This window comes from Corvus brachyrhynchos, unplaced genomic scaffold (assembly GCF_000691975.1).
Source record: "Corvus brachyrhynchos isolate BGI_N302 unplaced genomic scaffold, ASM69197v1 scaffold4, whole genome shotgun sequence".
Lineage (NCBI taxonomy): Eukaryota > Metazoa > Chordata > Aves > Passeriformes > Corvidae > Corvus > Corvus brachyrhynchos.
In genome coordinates this window covers 4,131,833-4,150,173 of record NW_008237878.1, presented here as the reverse complement: position 1 = coordinate 4,150,173, position 18,341 = coordinate 4,131,833, and positions in this window count along the sequence as shown.

The window sequence follows — 18,341 nt, the reverse complement described above, 5'->3', positions numbered from 1 at the left end:
CTCTTGCCCTCTACGTCATGATGCTAATGTACTTTTATTATACTTTGAGATCCTAAGGCTATGTTGATCTGCTACATGATTATATAATGCTCCAGGACACCTGTGTAAATAGCAAACAGAGAGGCTTTTTATAGATACTAGATCTTAGATAAGTGACTCTAAGAAGTAATATAGGATCCCAGCTGTAAGCCCCTGCTATACATACCATGTATTTTTGGTTGGTTGTTTATTATAAGAAGTACAGAAGCTGTTCCTTGTAACATAATTTTTGTAAGGCTTGCATGTGTAAATATTAAATTTGCAAATATTAAATGGAGAAGCATTAGAGAAACCACTAAATGAATAGCTTCACATTCCTCATTCCTTATTCTGATGCCGATTTCCTTAAATGTTGCTCCACTAACATTCAAATCTGTGTGCTGTTTCAGCCTCAGAGAGGAACTATGCAATGCCTCAGCCCTGGCCCTCTTGGGGTGTAGATCTCAACCAGCAATCTTTAATGGTAACAGATGTTTGCTGGAATCCTCCTCAGGGCGCTGATGTTCTGGGTCAGGAGCTTGTGGTGTTAATCAAAGCACCCTGTCCATCAGTGCCAGCTCAGGACCTGGCCCTCCACCAGGACCACGTTTGCCAGGGAGGTGATTCTGCTGTAGGAGTCCCCAGGGAGAAAATCAGCAGGAGCTCTCATCTCTCAGCTCCATCCCATGGTAGGAATATCCTGGTGTAATTAACCTGGTTTGTGTAAATGAGAATAGGCTAGGATCTGAAAGGGTGAGTTTTATTAATTTTTAAAAATAAGTAAGTGATCTTGGGAGAAGCAAACTTGCTCCAGTGGTCCCTGTAGGTACACTTCTGGACTGCTGAAGGATCAGTCCTCAGATTCCTGAAAAAATTATCCCTAAATTCTACAGGAAAGTATATTGAATAGTTCTCCCTCTATAGTTCCCTGGGGTGGTAAGGAACTACAGCAGTGAGCAAACTGTTGTTTACCAGTATTTATAGGGTAAGGTTGTTTTACATTATCACTTTTTAATTAAATAATAAGGCACCTATTAGGAATGAATCATGGTTTTCCTTCTCAAAATTGGGTGAGGAAAATTGAGGCAAGAATATAAAAATGTGGATGTGGCAATACTGGCACTATCCTGTTCCTGTTTGCAGTGTTAGCAGAGGGCTCTGACCACGTAGCTGTAATTAATAGTTTGTGTGTGGCTTGCAGCCGACTGACCCAGGGCTTCCCAGGGACCCAAGAGTTCCTTTTTCAGCCATTTCTTGCAATACAGTGAAGGGAAAAGTAGTCACGTGGGACATCTCAATCAACAAGAAAATGCAAGGTAAATTCAGTGGCATTGATGAAATTTCTGTTATAAATAAGCTGTGTACAAAGTCTTTTAGATTCCAGCTGCTTTGAATTTCTGTGTGCATTTCTTAAACCATCCACTAGTAAACTAGCTGAATAGGCAATAGTATCAAAAAGTGCTTAGTTAGGACACAAAAACACATATGAAGTGTGGCTTACAGGACTGGGAGTGCCAGAGTCATCAACATATTAGAGCAAGTAACAATATGCCACAATTAACTAATCCAAGAAGATTTTTTAGTGATAATTTTTTCCCCCAGTTCTCAGACCGATTTGTCATGTTGGTGTTTATTAATTTAACATTTGATCTGAAAAAAATTCCCCAAACTTCAAAGTTCAGCCTGTTCTTTAGGAACAATCCAAAAATATGTTTCTTCAGGCCCCAGGCATTTCTGAAGTAGCTGAAGTTAAACAAAAAACATTTCTCTCAAACTCTGCAAATGTTCTAAAAGCTTTAAAGTGGCTCCTCACAGGGAGCCGGAGCAGAGGGGGAACCCCTGGGTTATTTTTGTTGCTGTGCAGTGGCACAGGGCTTCCTGGCGGAAAGCTCCAGAATTATCACTTTGCTGTGTGTTTGTGTATGTTTTTCCTTCCTCTTTTCACCTCTGTCACTGAGCTCCTCTCTATCCTGTGCCTTGATCCCCTGTTGAGAAAGTCTGGAGAAGGTAAGGGTTAGATCATCCTTCCAGCAAGGATAAACTGAATTCATGTCTGAATGAGAAGATGACTCACATCACATGTGATATTTTTCCTAAGCAACATGTTGGAAGGGATGAAGGAGAACTTTCTTTCCTTGAGGAACTGCATCACCACGCTGGGGCCTGATGGAAGCATTTCCTTGATGTATTTCGCTTTCATAAACTCTGTTTTTGCTCTGCAGTAAAACAACCTTGGGAAACCAGTCTGCATTTTGCTGGTTCCTTTTGCTGTTCTAAAGCATCCCTGAGGTTATGAGTGCTGTTGAGAGCCCTTCACTGGAGTCATTTTGGTGTGGTCTTAATTCATTTTCCCAAGCAAAGACTGGTATTCACATAAGATGACAACATGGCTAATCTGCTTTAAGAGCAGGCTCTGAACATATAGAGGCATTTCTAAGGGAATTGCTTCATTACTCTGAGGAGGCCCAACCCAAGCTAGTAATTCTGCTTCCAGTTTGGTTAATACTGGTGTTTGCTTAAAGGTTTTCCACTCACAGTTCTCTTCTGGAAATTTCTGCCCAGTGTGTCCCACCTTGTGAGAAGCCCTTTCAGCTCAGTTTTAAGTGAACAAGAGCACTTTTCAGGACTTGGTTGTCATGAAATGTGTCTCGCAGTGGGGAGTCACATTAACTTCTCCCAGACAATTGCATTGTATGTTAAAATATGTGCTGTAGCCCTTACATCATACGATAGCTAGCTGTGCCACGTCACAGGCAGGAGTTTGACATATGTTGCAAAATAAAAGTTGCCAGTCATGGACACTATTTTGGATGTTTTCATCTCCAGCAGTGCTGACATGATCTCTACCAGCAAATTGTCTCCTGCTGAGAGCATAACACAAACAGCGCCAACACCCTGATTCCAGATGTGCTACGTGGCATGGAACCAGTGACAAATGATACTATTTCTGTCTTGTATGGTCATGGACAGCAAAGAGGGCACCTTGATATCCCAAAACATACTGTTAAACTTTTTGTCTCAGTGGCATTTGGGGTTTGTTTTCTCTCACTAGGCACCTGCTTTATGCCAGATGTGGCCTTGCTGGGACCCATGGTGTGACTCATACTCTGCCTCACACACCTCGAAAAAGCCCTACATAGCCCCTGAAACTGTGTGCATGGTGGCTTTGGTCTGTGTAAGCAGTTGTCTTGGTCATGTGGGGTGTGAAACACTATGCCTTAGCTGTAAAGCTGTCTTAAAATCAGCCATTCTGCCCAGGAAAATAATTTTGGTCCTTGGAAAGTAGTGAACAAAGTGACATATCCTGATTGCTATTTACTAGTGAACTCTTGAGCTCTGTCTTCTTTGTGTCTTTTGGAGATCATTCTTGAAATGGTGAACAAGCTGAGTTAGTGTTGCCACAGCCCTTTCCTCGAGCCAAATGAGTTGTGCTCCCACTGAAACATAAGCAAATATAATGGAGGCTGTAGTAGTGAGTGCAGGTTGGAGCATTCAGTCTCTTTGTTCATATATTGCTATAGAAGAACTCTGCTGTGCTGTTAATACCTTTGTCTTATACTCCCAAGAGAAGTAAATGAGCTTTATTTGGATTTTCTATGGGAGAAACAGCAGTGCTGTTTTACTTTGTGGCATTTGAATTGGCTTTTTAGAGCTTATTTGACTGCCTGCTGCTTTTGAGAGAGGCAGTAGAGCCAATTGGGTTTTGTATGGTGAATATTTTACAATATACATGGGTAATTAGAAGGGAAAATATTTAAAATAGCTATATGTCTTAATGTCAGTCCAGGCTGGCATTTGTGCATGCAGCCTCTCTTTTCTTTTTCTTAGTCATTAATCATTATAAGTGGATATATGTCAGAATTTATAGTTAGATTCAGCTCTTACTGTGTTTCTCATTTCTTGATAAGTTTTGTGTTCTGGAGCTCTATGAAAAAAAATCAATCTGCTTTGTGTTTTGTTTTCATGGTGTAACAAAGTGACTTGTGGCAACAGATAATTGAATTTCCAGTCTGTTTTCTCTGGGCTGTTGGATTACTACATTAGATAAAGCATTAATAATGATGCTTTATCTGCCATGGATAGCAGTGTGAAACAATGGACAAGGGTTTCACATCTGAAAATCTTTGATAATGTGGCTGTGAACCAGCCATCCAGTTATAAATTGGATCTCCTTTGGGCTCAGCAGATGAAACTGCCAAAAGAAAAACACAGTAGAACAAAATCGATTAGAATAGACCAAGAAGGTTGCAGGTTATGAGTAGCTTAATCAGGAAGTCACACTGTGCAGGCTTTTTTCCCTTTTTCCACTGTTGGTACCAAAGGAGCAGAACACCCTCTCCCAGGGAGAGAAATTTGCTGTCATTGGGCAAATACTTCTGAAAAAGGCCAGGGGATGTCACCTCTCAAACTTTATTTTCTTGGTTATTTCATTTTGTAAAAACTTTAGTTGCTATAAACCTGGAGTGCAGCTGGGGAGGGTTTGAACCCTTAGGTGGGCACTCGCTCCCAGGTTGGTGTTTCCTGGGTTGCTCACTGTGTGCATCATGTCCTAAAGCCAACCCAAACCCTCATCACACATGAGCATTCTGGCACCAAGGGCACAGAGATGAGTGAATCCACAAGATTGTTAAGACATGGCTTTGTAGCTAAAGTGAAATCTTGCCAGTTGTCTGGAAAAAATGTCACAGTGGGTAGGCTGTAAATGCAACTGTATTTTTACCTACTTTTCTGATTTTTTTAGAAATGTAATTTCAGAACAAAGTACTCACTAGAACTCAAGCTGACTTCATGGCTGCGTCTTCTTTTCTTTCTTTCTGCTTGGTATTCCATCCATGGTTTACTAAGTGGTGCAATTTTGATTTTTCTCTTCATCACAAGTCTAATGGGTGAATGGTGATAAGTTTGTAGCTTTGGAGAGATTTTCTTGGCAGTTTCAGTCTATATTTCTGACAGGAAATCATTTTCTCCCTTGAGTTATGATTGCTGGGTTACATGAGTGCAGTCTAACCACTGCTCAACTGCTGTTTGTCTGCTGTCTCGCTGGTCTTAGAGAAGGCCAAACTGCCCCAATGCAAAACATAAAATTAGATGAATGCTGCAGGAAGGGAATAACAACATAATCTTCTGTGATCTTTTGCGATTTTATTTTACCACTTCTTATCTGAAAAGCATCTTCAATTCTACTTGGAGTCAAGAATTAAATTTGTTTAGAGAGAGTTCTTCCCATACATGGAAAACAAATGGAACTGGCTCCATTTGTGTGGGTTTTTTTTCTTTTTTGTGGAAGATCACTGTGTTCTGCTGCAGATGTTTGCAAATGAGCAGACTAGAGGAATATGTGGACCTCATCTTAGATCTACAGAAATCTGCCCTGTAACGTGGCCTGTGTCATTTGGCTAATCCTTGTGTAGTCCACATCAAATGAACAGTCAAGGCTATAAAACTTGTATTTGGAGGAGTTTGCAAAGTTGGGGAGAGGAACAACTGAAGAGGGACAAATGGAGGGAATCATGCACTAAAATAGTAGAAGTCTCGCCTAACCAGTGCCAGATACAAAGCAGAACTCCACTTCTATCTTTCCTCCCAATACTGTGTAATGAAAATCTTCATGGCACTTGTGTGAGTAATGGCTGAAGAATGGGAGGGAAGAGGGGCTCAGCCTGGCCCTGCTGAAGCCCAGAGAAGCTCTGTCACCGCCTTCTGCGGCTCCTCACCACACAAAGCTACGGCTGTCAACTCCGATGCTCTATTGAACTTGCTAACGTAATTGTAAAGATCATCTTGAAGTAATTTGATTTTTGTCTTCGTAAAGTCACGCAAGTGTTGCTGATTTGTGTACTTGCTGTGTTTATTTTTGTTGCAAGTTCAGTTCTAGTCCATTTAATTATGAGGCCAGAGGGTCATCTCCCCTCTGTGTGTGCCAAGCCATCAGCAGTTCCCCCCTGTGAGGTGCAGTGGGTGCAAGCTGTGCCCTTCCTGAGCGGGTGATGGGTGACAACCAGAGCCCGCAGGCACCAGTGCCAGTGTCACTGCCCAGCCCCTCTGGGCACTGCTGGCAGTGGCCAGAGCAGAGCATAAATCCCCGTTTCATGGTTCCTGCTGTCACCTGGGAGATGTAAGACCATGCTAATGCAAACAAATCTTGTTAATTCTCATGAAACACATGCAGTTATAGCCCTGTTAACAGCACAGCATTAATTAACTGAGTGGTGCTTGGATTAGGTACTTATTTAATTTCCCTAACTCGTATTCATAACCCATAGCAACACAGAACATGTTGTGCTCCAGAAAAGCTGTAAATGAGAACTGAAGCATGTCTTGTAGGTTTTCTTTTTTTGAGGAAAGAAATTAGACACTGGTGCAGTGGCGTCTGATCCCTAATTGTTTTGAAGTCCTTCCTGGTGATGCAGCCTCCATTTTCCCTGGGAATAGAAGAGGTCAGCAGGCTGAGGGAATTTAATACATGAGATCTGGAATATACCTCTAACTCTTCCAGCTAATGTGCTTCTTAAAGGCTGCCAGTCTTGGGTTTGTGTGTGAGTAGAGAGGATGGATGGTATAAAGTGGAGCATAAGGGAAAGAAACACACAGAAGGCTGACTCAGAGTATTAAAGGTACACATTAATAACTGTCTTATAACTAATTGTTTCTGGCTCAAATACAAGCAATACAAGCTCTAGTCATCTTTGCTGTTCTTGAGTTAGGCTTGCCTTTGCTTGGAAATATTTTACTTAACAAAGTAGGTAGGCTGATTTTTATCAAATGAAAAGTGCCACTGTAAAACACTGTTCTGACATAGAAATAATTATTGTAAATGTTTTCATGACACTGAAATTTTCTTTAATGATAAAAATGTTCATGACAATGGGATGTTAATGTGAGTTTTATAAGGATTCAGAGTTTCCAAAACTCCATAGGAGAGCATCAGGTCATGCAGATTGAGTTCCTCAGACTGTTAAGGAAAGTCCACAGCACAACCCAGGGAAAGGGCTCAGTACTCATAATAACATGATTGTAGCAGTGAGGTGCTTCACTCAGTCTGATTAGGAGAAATTGGGAAATTAAACTGCAGGTAGAGAATAGGCCCCTCCCTGTGCTGCCCTCCCCAAGGCTTTGGCAGCTGTGAGCTGCTGTGTGTGATTTGCTCAGGTGGCTCAGCTGCCAAATGCCCCAAAGTGCAGAAGGCAGCGAAGCTCCCCCAGCCCTGCTGACCAGGTCTGGGGAAAGGACTCCTGGTAGCCCAAGACATTATTATTTTTGCTGCCTCAAAACGCATCCTTGTCCTCTGTGGCTCTTGGACACTGGCTACTAAGCAGGAGAGAAGTTTTTTCAGACCTGTGTGGAAGACTGGCTAAATTCCTAAAGGCTGACATTAATCTAAGCATGGGTGTCCAGGAGTCTGGAGTCGGTGGGCACTGTCACCAATCCCATTTGTATTATGGTATGTTCTTATTAGAAGAAAAGAGAGTACATGGCAGTGGCAAAGGCATGCCAGGGCTGCAAGGGAGAGAATGTGGTGGCTGTGGAGCAAGGACAGTGCTGCACAGTGGGGCTCTACTCCAAAAGGCTCCTGAGTCTTGAAAGCAAACCTGCTGCACCACCCTGGTGTGAGGGCGCCTGGGGGAAAGTGTACATCTGTGTGTCTGCAGTTCATTTTAGACTATGTATCTGAAAGGCTGGAAAGCCTCCACTAGAAGATTACAATTTTCCATGGGTTAGTACCTAAAAGCATCAGTGAAGACACCTCTCAGCTGCTCCCTGAGTTCCCATGCCAATGAGTGAGCAACTGGTTTAGCTTGGTAAGTAAATGATGAGATCAAATATGCAGAGTCCACCACATTGTCCTAAGTGATGTCTGTGAGAAAATGCCAGAGGTTGCAGTATAAATGCATTTGAGGAGTGCTGCAGAAGTTTTTTCTTGTGGACAATGACTAACTCTGTAGAAAGCATAGTAACATATGAGCCTCTCAATTTAATCAAAATTCTTTCTTAAGCTATTGTCCACAAGAAGTCCCAGTTTCTGAGTTGAATCAATACCAGCTTATTTTGCTACAGTGCCGACACACTCTGTGTGGAAGTTTTATTTCAGTGATTATTCATTTATTGGAATTCTGAGCACATTGAATAAACTGTAAAACCAGTACCACTAGATAAGTACTATAAAATAAAAAATACTTTTTCTGAGTTGGGGTGTGTTCACCAAACACTTTGTTGGCATACTTCTGATTTCTTGCCACTGGTACACTTGCATCCTTCAATATCACTGCAATAGTTCAGAACTACCACTGCCTTTGTTTTTTTTTTTTTTGTAAACAGCTGTGGATTGGGATTGGCTCTAGGACCTGGTAGGATGCTGTTGCAAACTCTGTCATTCCCTTGAGCCTGATTCTGCTGCTGGCAAATGCACTTGGGTTGGCAGTGTTTCACGGGAAGAGAGAGAAATCTGGTCTTTCTCAAAAGATAGTTACCTATGAATGATGTGGATGTTGTTAAATATTTCTGTGCTGCTACAGATCAGGTTTAAAGGAAAACCTTTACAACCCTTTTTTTTTATCACTGAATTTGATAAAGATGCAATCTATGGACCTAGCAGTGTGAATAGGACCCTGCCTACTTGTATATGCTTTTAAAGAGCACAAAGGCTCGTACCAACGCGGATAAGAATTATTTTATGCACAATGCCTTTTCAGTCTGACTTCTGTTATACAGAGGTATTTGAACTCACAGGGTACTAAGAGAAAACACATGGTCAGCTGAAACATGAGAGAGCCTTTTAAGCAGCGTGTCTTTCAAGTCTGCAGCCATTCCCTGTTGGCCTGGGAGCCGCCAGCTCCCAGGCGAGGGCGAGGCCAGGCCTCCACCGTTGGCTGGGAAGCCACCAAAGCCCCAGCCCAGTGGGCTACTTGGAGGCACAGCCCTTCTGAGTGAGGGGCAAATGAGAGCTTGAGGTGGGCTTCCAAAAGTGTCATCTTTGTGTAGGGGTTGGACTGCATCACCTCAGGTTTTGACAGCATTGTTGCAAGAGTAGTGTCCTGGCGGAATTCCAGCTTAATTAAGGTGGAACGGGATGAGCTGATGGCTCTGTGTGTCTCCCACCTGGTTTCTGCTTTCTTTGGTAGAAACAGCCAGTGAAGGGAACATATTTTCTTTCCCCATGCAGAAGCCTCAGTTTAGGGTGGAGGTGGTTTTCTTTGACTTCATGGGAGACTTTGATGGTGTGCCAAGCTTAAAAAAAAAGGAGACACTATTTTCCTACTACACTGTACGTCTTAGATGTGATGAGAAAAAATGATTTTCTTAAATTGCATGAAATGTTTGTGGGATTTGATCCCTGGGTAATAGCATGTGGTTTTAGGGCTCTGCATGTCTCATTAGTTTTACATAACCTCTTGCTCTTTCGTGATACCACATCCCCCAAATTCTTCATCCTTCTCCAACTTACGTTCCTATGCCTTGTGCTGTCACTGCCCACCCCCTCCGTTTGCGAGAACATCTTCCCATTTTTGTAGTAAACAGACCCCTACTTTTCTTTCTTCAGGAACTGTCTTTATAACAAATACTTCCTTTAAGACTTTTGTCTTGGATCTGTACAAACTTGATGCTAAGCTTTCAAGAATCTAGTGGTTATCTGTTATGTACCATGCTGTCAGCACTCTTAAAGACCTAAAAATATTTTATTAATGTAGAGTTATAACACAATTCAGTGACAGTGTCGACCCAACAAAGACCAGAGCATGTTACAAGGTTTCTGGGACACAATGTCCCAGTCACAGTACATTTCGTGGTGTGGTCAATCTATACTTTCCTTGGGGAAGAAAATAAATGTGAGTTATGTACTGTAGAGAGCTGAGCATGTTGCTTGTACTGGATAAATTGCTAAACAATATAACTGCTTCTCCAGCACTAATGATCAGAGCCATCCCTTATTATGTTAGTGCCTTGGGCAAAGAATTTGGGTAGTGTTGCTACTCCAGCTCAAAAGACCACAATGTCCCCATCTGACTGCGGCCAGGACTACTGCCCAGCATGGTGATATCAGCACACCTCGTTTGAGGCTGCTGAAGGCACTGACAGGTAGAGAAGTTCCTGTTGAGGGTAGAAAGATGTATTAGCCCTAATTTTGAAGTGATTACATCTGAGCATGAGAAATCGCTTTGTTTCCACTTCACTTAGCAAAATGCAATCAATTCCATATTTTCTGTGAAACAATACTCTAGATGACATCACAAAACCAGCCTGATGCCTGCAGTCCTGGGCAGATTTGGTTGGAGACAGATTTTCCATGTAGCCATTTTGTGCAGCCTCAGGACAGAACCAAAATTCCCAGCTCTTTTGAAGGCTCAGAATAAATAAATTTCTCCCATTGAATTTCGACATGTTTCTTTTATTGCAGAACTTGGATTTTCATGCCCTTATTTGAATTGTACATTAAAATCTGTTACTTGCCAGCATCCCACCCACATGTAGTACTACGTCTCATGGAAGTCATCACTTAGTTGGAAATGTGTGCACCATATGCATACTCTCAACTCCAAAAGTAGCACCCAAGGGTTTTTTAAACTCAGCCCATAATCTACAGACACTGTAAGAAAAATATAAAAGATAAAAGAGAATATTTTAAGATGCTATAAAATCTCTTAGAAACTATTTTAAACCTCTCTCTGTTATAAGGAATCTGAGGAACATTTATTTTTCTCCTCCAACAGGAGAAAAGATAGGAGAGTGTCCAAAAACATTTGCAAGTATTTTTATTGCCTTGCAGAAATAGGAAATGGGAAGCTTGGAGGGAGCAGGGAGAATGTTGTTTGTTTTCCCAGATTGAGACATCTAAAAGTTTGGAATCCTTATGAATAATATATACATTGACATACTTCTGGTTGGACAATGTTAAAATACAGATGGTGTGGAAGCTCCTAGTTGCACATGGATATCGTAAGTATGCCTTTTAAAAGAATACTGCATATAATGATGATACCTCTGTAGCAGCTGCAGCTGTTCTTGCTTAGCAGAGAAGGGTTTCCTCATCACATGTAACATTTCTGCAAGTCAGTCACCTGCTTTGGGACCTGCCATAGTCTGTTGTCCTTTGACAGAGAGGAAGGGAAGCTGTCCTAGAAAAATGACTTTGCTGGTCTGACAGTGTGAGTTAGATGGGAGTCTGTTATTTTAAAATGACTTAACTATTACAAAGAAGGCTAAGGTGGAAAGGACATTTCTAAAAGGACTTCAGAAACAAGCAGAGGCAATATGGGTATCAAATGTCTGCATTGTGGACAGTTCTGGTTGGGTAACATTTTATATCCTGTTGGCTCAGTTCTGTATGACTATGCAGGGTAAAAGGCGAGGGAAAGTCGGGCAAGTAGTGTTAAACAAAGTTCACTTTATTTTGATAGCTGGGCGTGCATCTTTTGTTTGAAGCAGGAGATCAAAACTTGATGCCATCACCGTATCAACCTGTTCCAGCTCTTTGTGTTGCTACTTAAAAAAATCCCAAAACAAACCCACAATTCCAAAAAAAATTAAAAAAAAAAAAAAAAAAAAGGAGGAATGCACTCCAGGAGATGGAAGGAACTTGGGTCAGTGCTAAAAAAAAAGCAGCACATTTTAGTAACTAATGGCCTCAGCAGTAGCTGGTGCCAACCATACTGATGACGTGGGCTCGGCTTACTGCTCACAGCTCGTGCTCTGGAGAGGATCCTGCTCTCTACTGAAAGAGTTTTCTCTCCTCGTATTTGTTTATGTGTTTTTGCTGTTCCAGGCAATAGCTCATTATTTAATCAGGAAACCTTTTTTCATTTTGTTTTTGTTTTGTTTATTTGTTTAAGGGCACACTCACATATGTCATTCATCAGCTTGAAACTGAGGAGAGGCAGTCTCTTCTCCTTTTCTTTAAGTTTCATAAATGATGTTGGTGACTCTTTCACAACCCTGCTGGTGACATTCACCTGTGCACTCAGTAACCTGGTCAGTTTTCAAGTAAGAATTTCCAGGTAGTTGTTAATTAAATCCTGCAAATAACCAGATCTTGTCTGAGACTTCTTTATACAAAAAAGCATACCTCATAGACAGCTATTACAATCAAATCATTACATATATTAAAATATAGCCAAATGTTCTTGAAAGCTCAGGACACATGCAAGTGCAGACATTCAGATCCTAGGCTAAGGGTTCAGAAGAGTTTGTTCTTACAAGAAGATTGCTCCATAGCTGCTTGCTATAGCTCCAACACATCTCCTCCTGCTGCTCTGGTACCCATTACTGGCAGACACAGTGCAGGGAAGAAACTGGCCCTGGATGGGCAGGGATTCCTGTTGTCCTGGTTTCAGCTGGGATTGAGCCCATTTTGTTCCCAGTACTACTGGTACAGTGCTGTGTTTTGGATTTAGGATAAGAATAATGCTGATGCCACAGTGATGTTTTCAGCTGTTTCTGAGGAGGGTTTGTACCAGTCAAGGACTGTTCAGTTTCTCCTGCTGTGACAATGCATAGACTGGGCGGGGAAGAGAAGTTGGGTGGGGACACAGCAGGGACAGCTGGTCCCAGCTGGCCAAAGGGATATTCCAGGCCATATGGCACCATGCTCAGTGTCTCACAGAATCACTTAAGTGGGAAAAGACTTTGATATCATCAAGTGCAACCATTAACCCAGCACTGCCCAGGCCACCACTAGACAATGTCCCTAAGTGCCACATCTACTCCTCTTTTAAATCTCTCCAGGGATGGCAACTCCACCACTGCTGATGGAGCCTGGGCAGACTGTTCCAGTGCTTGACAAGTCTTTTGGGGAAGAAATTTTCCAATTAGAAATACCAAACTTGAAGGCATTTCCTCTTGTCCTATTTCTTGTCACGGCAGGGAAGAGACTGACCCCCAGCTTGCTACAAACTCCTTTCAGGTCACTGAGCCTTAGCAGGGGAGGGAGGTGACTCCTGCTGCCTCTGCTGTGTCCCTCTGCCCATGTGCAATCAGCCCTGTCTGGGTTTGCTTAAGGGGCACTCAGGATTTCAGGGATGGGATACATCCCTTTCCCTCTGCTATTTATCCTGCTGCAAAGATCAGTGGAGCTGGAGAGATGTTTTGATGTCTCCAGAGAACCCAAGGAGCCCAAAACCCCATTGGTTAAAGCTTCTCCAATGATTGATTAAGATGCATCCTGGATGACTTTATTCCCGAGGAACATCACAAATGCACTCCCAAGACCCCTCAGGAGCTGATAAATTACTTTAAATTTGAAAAAATATGCAATGGATTTTTCTTATTAGATAGATGGATGCTTTGTATGAGCTCTGTGTTGAAATGATGATTTTTGAAATTCCTACTACAGAAGTTACTGGTTTATCCACTTACAGCTCTTATGTTTGGTGACAGCACGAGAGCTTTGTGTCTACTTTGTTTCTGAAATTGTAGCTGGCTTGTATCTGGAGAGACAGACAGGAACCAATAGTTTGCTTGTTTAGTTCTGGCTTTAGTGTATTATTAAAATGGCAGTTGTGATTTTTAACTTAAATTTAAATTAGGTCAGATTCTGAGACCTTCGCATGAAGAAGAAAACAGTGTGTGCAGCAGGAGCAGCTGTGCCAGAACAAGAGCCACCAGCTCCCAGCGGGCCAGGGAGCATCCCTGCTCCATGGGTCCCTCCTGGGGAGCCCTGAGCTTTGCACAGCTCTCACAGGAGGAACGGGGAGCTGTACTTCCTCAGAACTGCTGACACCAAGGCCTCTCTTTCTGCTGATTTAAGAAACACTTAAAGGAGCTGGATGAGAAATTATAAAGACTCTTTTAAATATATACTATTAACACTGTATATTACAAAATTTAGGATGTATCTTTCTTATGCAAACAAATTCTAAAACTGTATATCCCAGTCTCCCTGTAAGTAGTTTTTCTTAGTTAGAAGGAAACATGATTTGCACTCAGTTTATGTAGTTTGCTTAAGCGTTTTAAAATTGAAATGTACTTGAGCTTCTAAGCAATCCATAGAGGCTTCCTTGCCATGATGTTGTTACCAGCTGTCCACATTTTATGGGCATTTTGCTCTATCTCATTAGAGGAGATCCTGAGGGTGCACTCTGCAGAATTTTGTATACTGACCCAAGTGTTTTGATTTTCTCTTTTATGGTCAACTTTAATTTGTATAATTGATGTGGTCTTGGACTACAAAAACATTTGATATTGACCAGAGACATTTGTGACATGAGGAGCACACTGGCCTTCCTGCTGGTTGCCATGATGTGAGCCCTACACATCATTGCAGCTCTTGCTGGGCTCCAGGCTCAGTTACAGGTGAGCTGCACCAGACCTGAAAGAATCAAGTCAGTGTATGGGTGAACAGTTGGTGTAGAAATGGCAGTCTCTGCTCATAACTGCTTTGGGGCTTGGTTTAGCTTCTCTAAACTACACCAAGTGTCCCCCCCCCAGTGATTCCAGGGAGTGTTTCAGCAGGTGAGAACCCCTTTACACAAGTTGATGCCCTTTTTGTGGGACAAAACAAATGCAGGGGTCCAAAAGTGCTGTGAGAGGACATCTGGTACCAACACAGCATGCCCCTGAGCATCTGGATACAGAGTCCTCTCAAGCCCTGATGCAGAAGTGAAAGGTAAATCCTGGCTCTTGAGCTCAGCACTGACCACATCCCACTTCCTGAGCAGCAGAGAATGCAAATATCTCCCAGGGCCTGGGCTCTGTCCAAGTCTGTGCCATGGCTATCTTGTCCTGGGCTCCATTTATGCCCGTGCCATGTTCTTTTGGAGACATGGGACATCAGGGAATTTTTTGGAAGCATGTTTGGTTTCTGGTTAATGCTTTTAGAAAATAGCACAGTCACAGATAAGTGAAAGATCTGGTGTCTGTTCAAGATCCTGTGGAGAAATAGCAAATTACAACTGACTTAATTCAAATACTGGAATTTGAAGGAAATTTGAAAAATAATGTATCAAATTATGTATGCCATCCATGGAGAAAATTTCTTAAATATTTAAGTCTATATACTTCCTGCACTGTCTTATTTTAAGCAGAGAAAGGATACTTCTCCCCTGTAACCCACCATGCTGTATTTGGAGCACTGAGCTGTTTTGGCATCCCCCGATCTGTGCACTCTTGTTCTCAGCAGAGAATCAGCCTGATTGAGAAGCAGAGTTCATACCCCTGTGTGCTCCTCTTCCATTGAAACTGATTTATGTTTTTAACACTGTATTTATTCCTACCTTATTTACATAATTTGGATTTTTCAGTAATATTTTTATTGCAGAAAGAAAGTGAGAAATTGAATGTTTTGGCCAAATTAGCCTACTTCATGTTAGTTTGGCTGGCATGGTAATTTTCTCAGTTTGATCTGAAAGAGCAATTACATCATGATGAAAGTCTAGCATAGGTTTTGTCTATACATTGCACGTGGTTATTAGCAAGTTCAGGGGGTGTGGGTTAAATATTACTTTCACTTGATTTATTATTAATGGCACAGCTCTTTTTTGGCTGTGTATACATATATGTATATGCATATAAACACACATATGTTATGTTATATAAAAGATGGCAGTGTGTGGTAGTAAATACATTTCTTGGCATGAACCTGGAATGTCAGCAGTAGTCATGAGTAGCAAATTTAATTCTTGCCAAGCTAACATAAGAAGATAAGCAAATATTTAATGTTATGTATGGTTGTTTTATGGGCTCCAATCTGCACACATGTTCTCTTTATACTGCTTTTGTTGGGAGAGAGATAACTTTTTCTTCAAATTAAAAATCTGATTTAAAATTTTGTGTACCCAGGGAAAGATTCCACCCAATGCCTGGTCTTTTTCCTGAGCAAATCCTTTCTGTTAGTGATGGGAATCAGCTCAGTTAAGGACAAAAAAAACCAGGGACTGAGTTTCTTTGCTGTTTCCTTAGGTCACATCAAAGTCCAAGCCTGTAAATACTTATGTATGTATTTAACTTTGGTACTTTGAGTACTCTTAATGATTCAAATGAAATTCCTCATGGCAGAATAGTTAATCATGGGAGCAAATGTTTGCAGGTTTGAGTCCCAAGGCTGTTTTTCTTCTTCAGCTGAACCATTTCAACATTTTGGTATTCTCTTATAGCTCTCATGTGTGGGAGTGGTATGTACTGATCAGGTTATACCATATCTTACGAAGCAATAGCAAAATATATGTGTATTTTTTCTTCTGGTTGTCTGTTGTTGGTCTAAATACTCCTTTACTAACTGCTTTAAAACATTGGTTAAATGTACAGGAGAAAAGTAGAAACCTTAATCAAAAATTGCAGGGTGGGGATGTTCATAAGAGGATGAAATACAGCATTACCATGAGGAAGTGGCTGGTTTAATTCTTTATTTTCAAACTCTTATTTAACTCCACTGCACTGTTATATAATTCTTTAGGGAAAATGGTAATGTTGATTTAATATGCATTTAGTAATCAGAATTTTGCAAGCCATTTGTGGTGTTCGGGTTGACAGGACCCAGCTGGAGCATTTACAGGTGTGCTGAATGCAAGTATTTAATCCTGGTTCATCTAAAGATGGTCTATTACAAACCCAAAATGAAATATGGATAAAACCCATAACATTTCCTCCCTCAAGTGTATCAAATAATGTACTCTTAATTTAGATACTTGTATTTCAAAATAATTTTTCTAAATTTAACTAGTGCTCTAAGGGAAATGAAATGCTTATATTTTCCTTGCAGTGTGTTGCACTGAGAGTGGGTTTGTGTGTTGTTGTGGTAGCCCAGTGCTGGAGCAAATGGGCTGCCATTCCAAATCACCTTTTAAGTGCTTTTTAATATCTCTATGAGGTGAAGGGAAAAATAGGGATTTTGTGATTTTCATCCTGATTTACAGGACTGTATTTACATAGAATTTATGAAATGCTTCTGTTTAATATTGAGTTTGTTTCATCAGCTATTTACTTGGAAAATTGCTGAGAAATGTTGCACATATCTGTTGGGTTATTTTAAATGGACAGATTTGCTTTAAAAGAGGTTTTAATCTTTATCACATCTGTGGTGGATTTACTACACTTCCTGTAAAACATTTTCTAAGGTAATGAATATAACATTAACAAAGCCTACTTTTTGTGTGTCAGTCAACATGACTTTTTTTCCCCTCTTATTCCATTAGATTTTTTTTTTGGTTGTTATTTTTTCTCCTAAAAATATTTACACTTAAATGCATTTTTAAAAGTAACCTAGATGAGAAATATTTTAAGTGAACCATCAAAGGTACTTGGATAGTATTATAAATTATAATATTTGTTAAATTTTCATTCAAGCATACATTTAAGTTTCTAGATAATTTTTTTAAATCAAAGAAAAGAAAAATGTGTATATGCACTTATTACCGTAGTAGAGTAGCCTTGTACTTTGTATTCTGCCTGTGTCTTGACTTGTATTTTTATTTTATAAATGCAAGTAAGAATGCTCCATATGCAAATAATATTGCATGGCTTATGTTTCCCTAAATATTCCATTTATCTGGATAGTTTCAAAGGGAGAGTGCAGGATATATATTCTTTTTATGCAGTTCTTCATACTAGAGTGAAATATTGCTCTTTTGCACTTGTCCAGAGCTGTGGTGACCTGAGTTTTCTGCCATTAGTTTTCCATCTGGAAATTCAATCCACCTTCCCAAGGGCTGCCTCTTCCCCCACTGAGCAGCTCTGAAAGGTGCTGGTGGGGGGAATTGGCCGTCTTCCTGTTGCTGCAGAACGGCATGCTGTGATTTAAATAATCCATCCTTGAAACTTGGACCTTTCCTTTTTGGTAATAGATTATTCCTAAATGAACCTTAATAAGAGTGCTGGCAGGTAGTTAACAGCAGCAAAGGCAATCATTCTGAGTATATGTCAGAGCCATAAAACTTAGGAAACTAAAATATAATGAGGTTTTTTGTCTTATCTGCAAGGTGAAAAGGATAGGAATAGAAATGAATGGATTTGAGGAGCTCATGGAGTACTGTTTATTTCTTTGATAAATGTTACAGCTTGTGACACATGCCAGTGGAGCAGTCATTTTTTCTGGACATTTAAGCAGCTGTTTCATCTGACCTGTAAGCCTGAGCTCGGATTTAGCTATTGCTGCTAAACCTGGTACCTCTCCCACTTCCAGTGCTAAACAAGTGTGAATCCAGCTCCAGAATTATTTACTTTGCATGTTTACTGACAAAATTCTGCTGTTTTTTTTTTTTCTTGTGCCAAGCACCACCTTAATCTGTGATTACCCTCTCTGAAAATGCAAAATGTCATCATGAGAGACTGAATAACCCCCCTGCCTTCAGTGGGACTTCTTTTATCGGCCTCTGCTCTGGGTTAGACCCTCACATGGC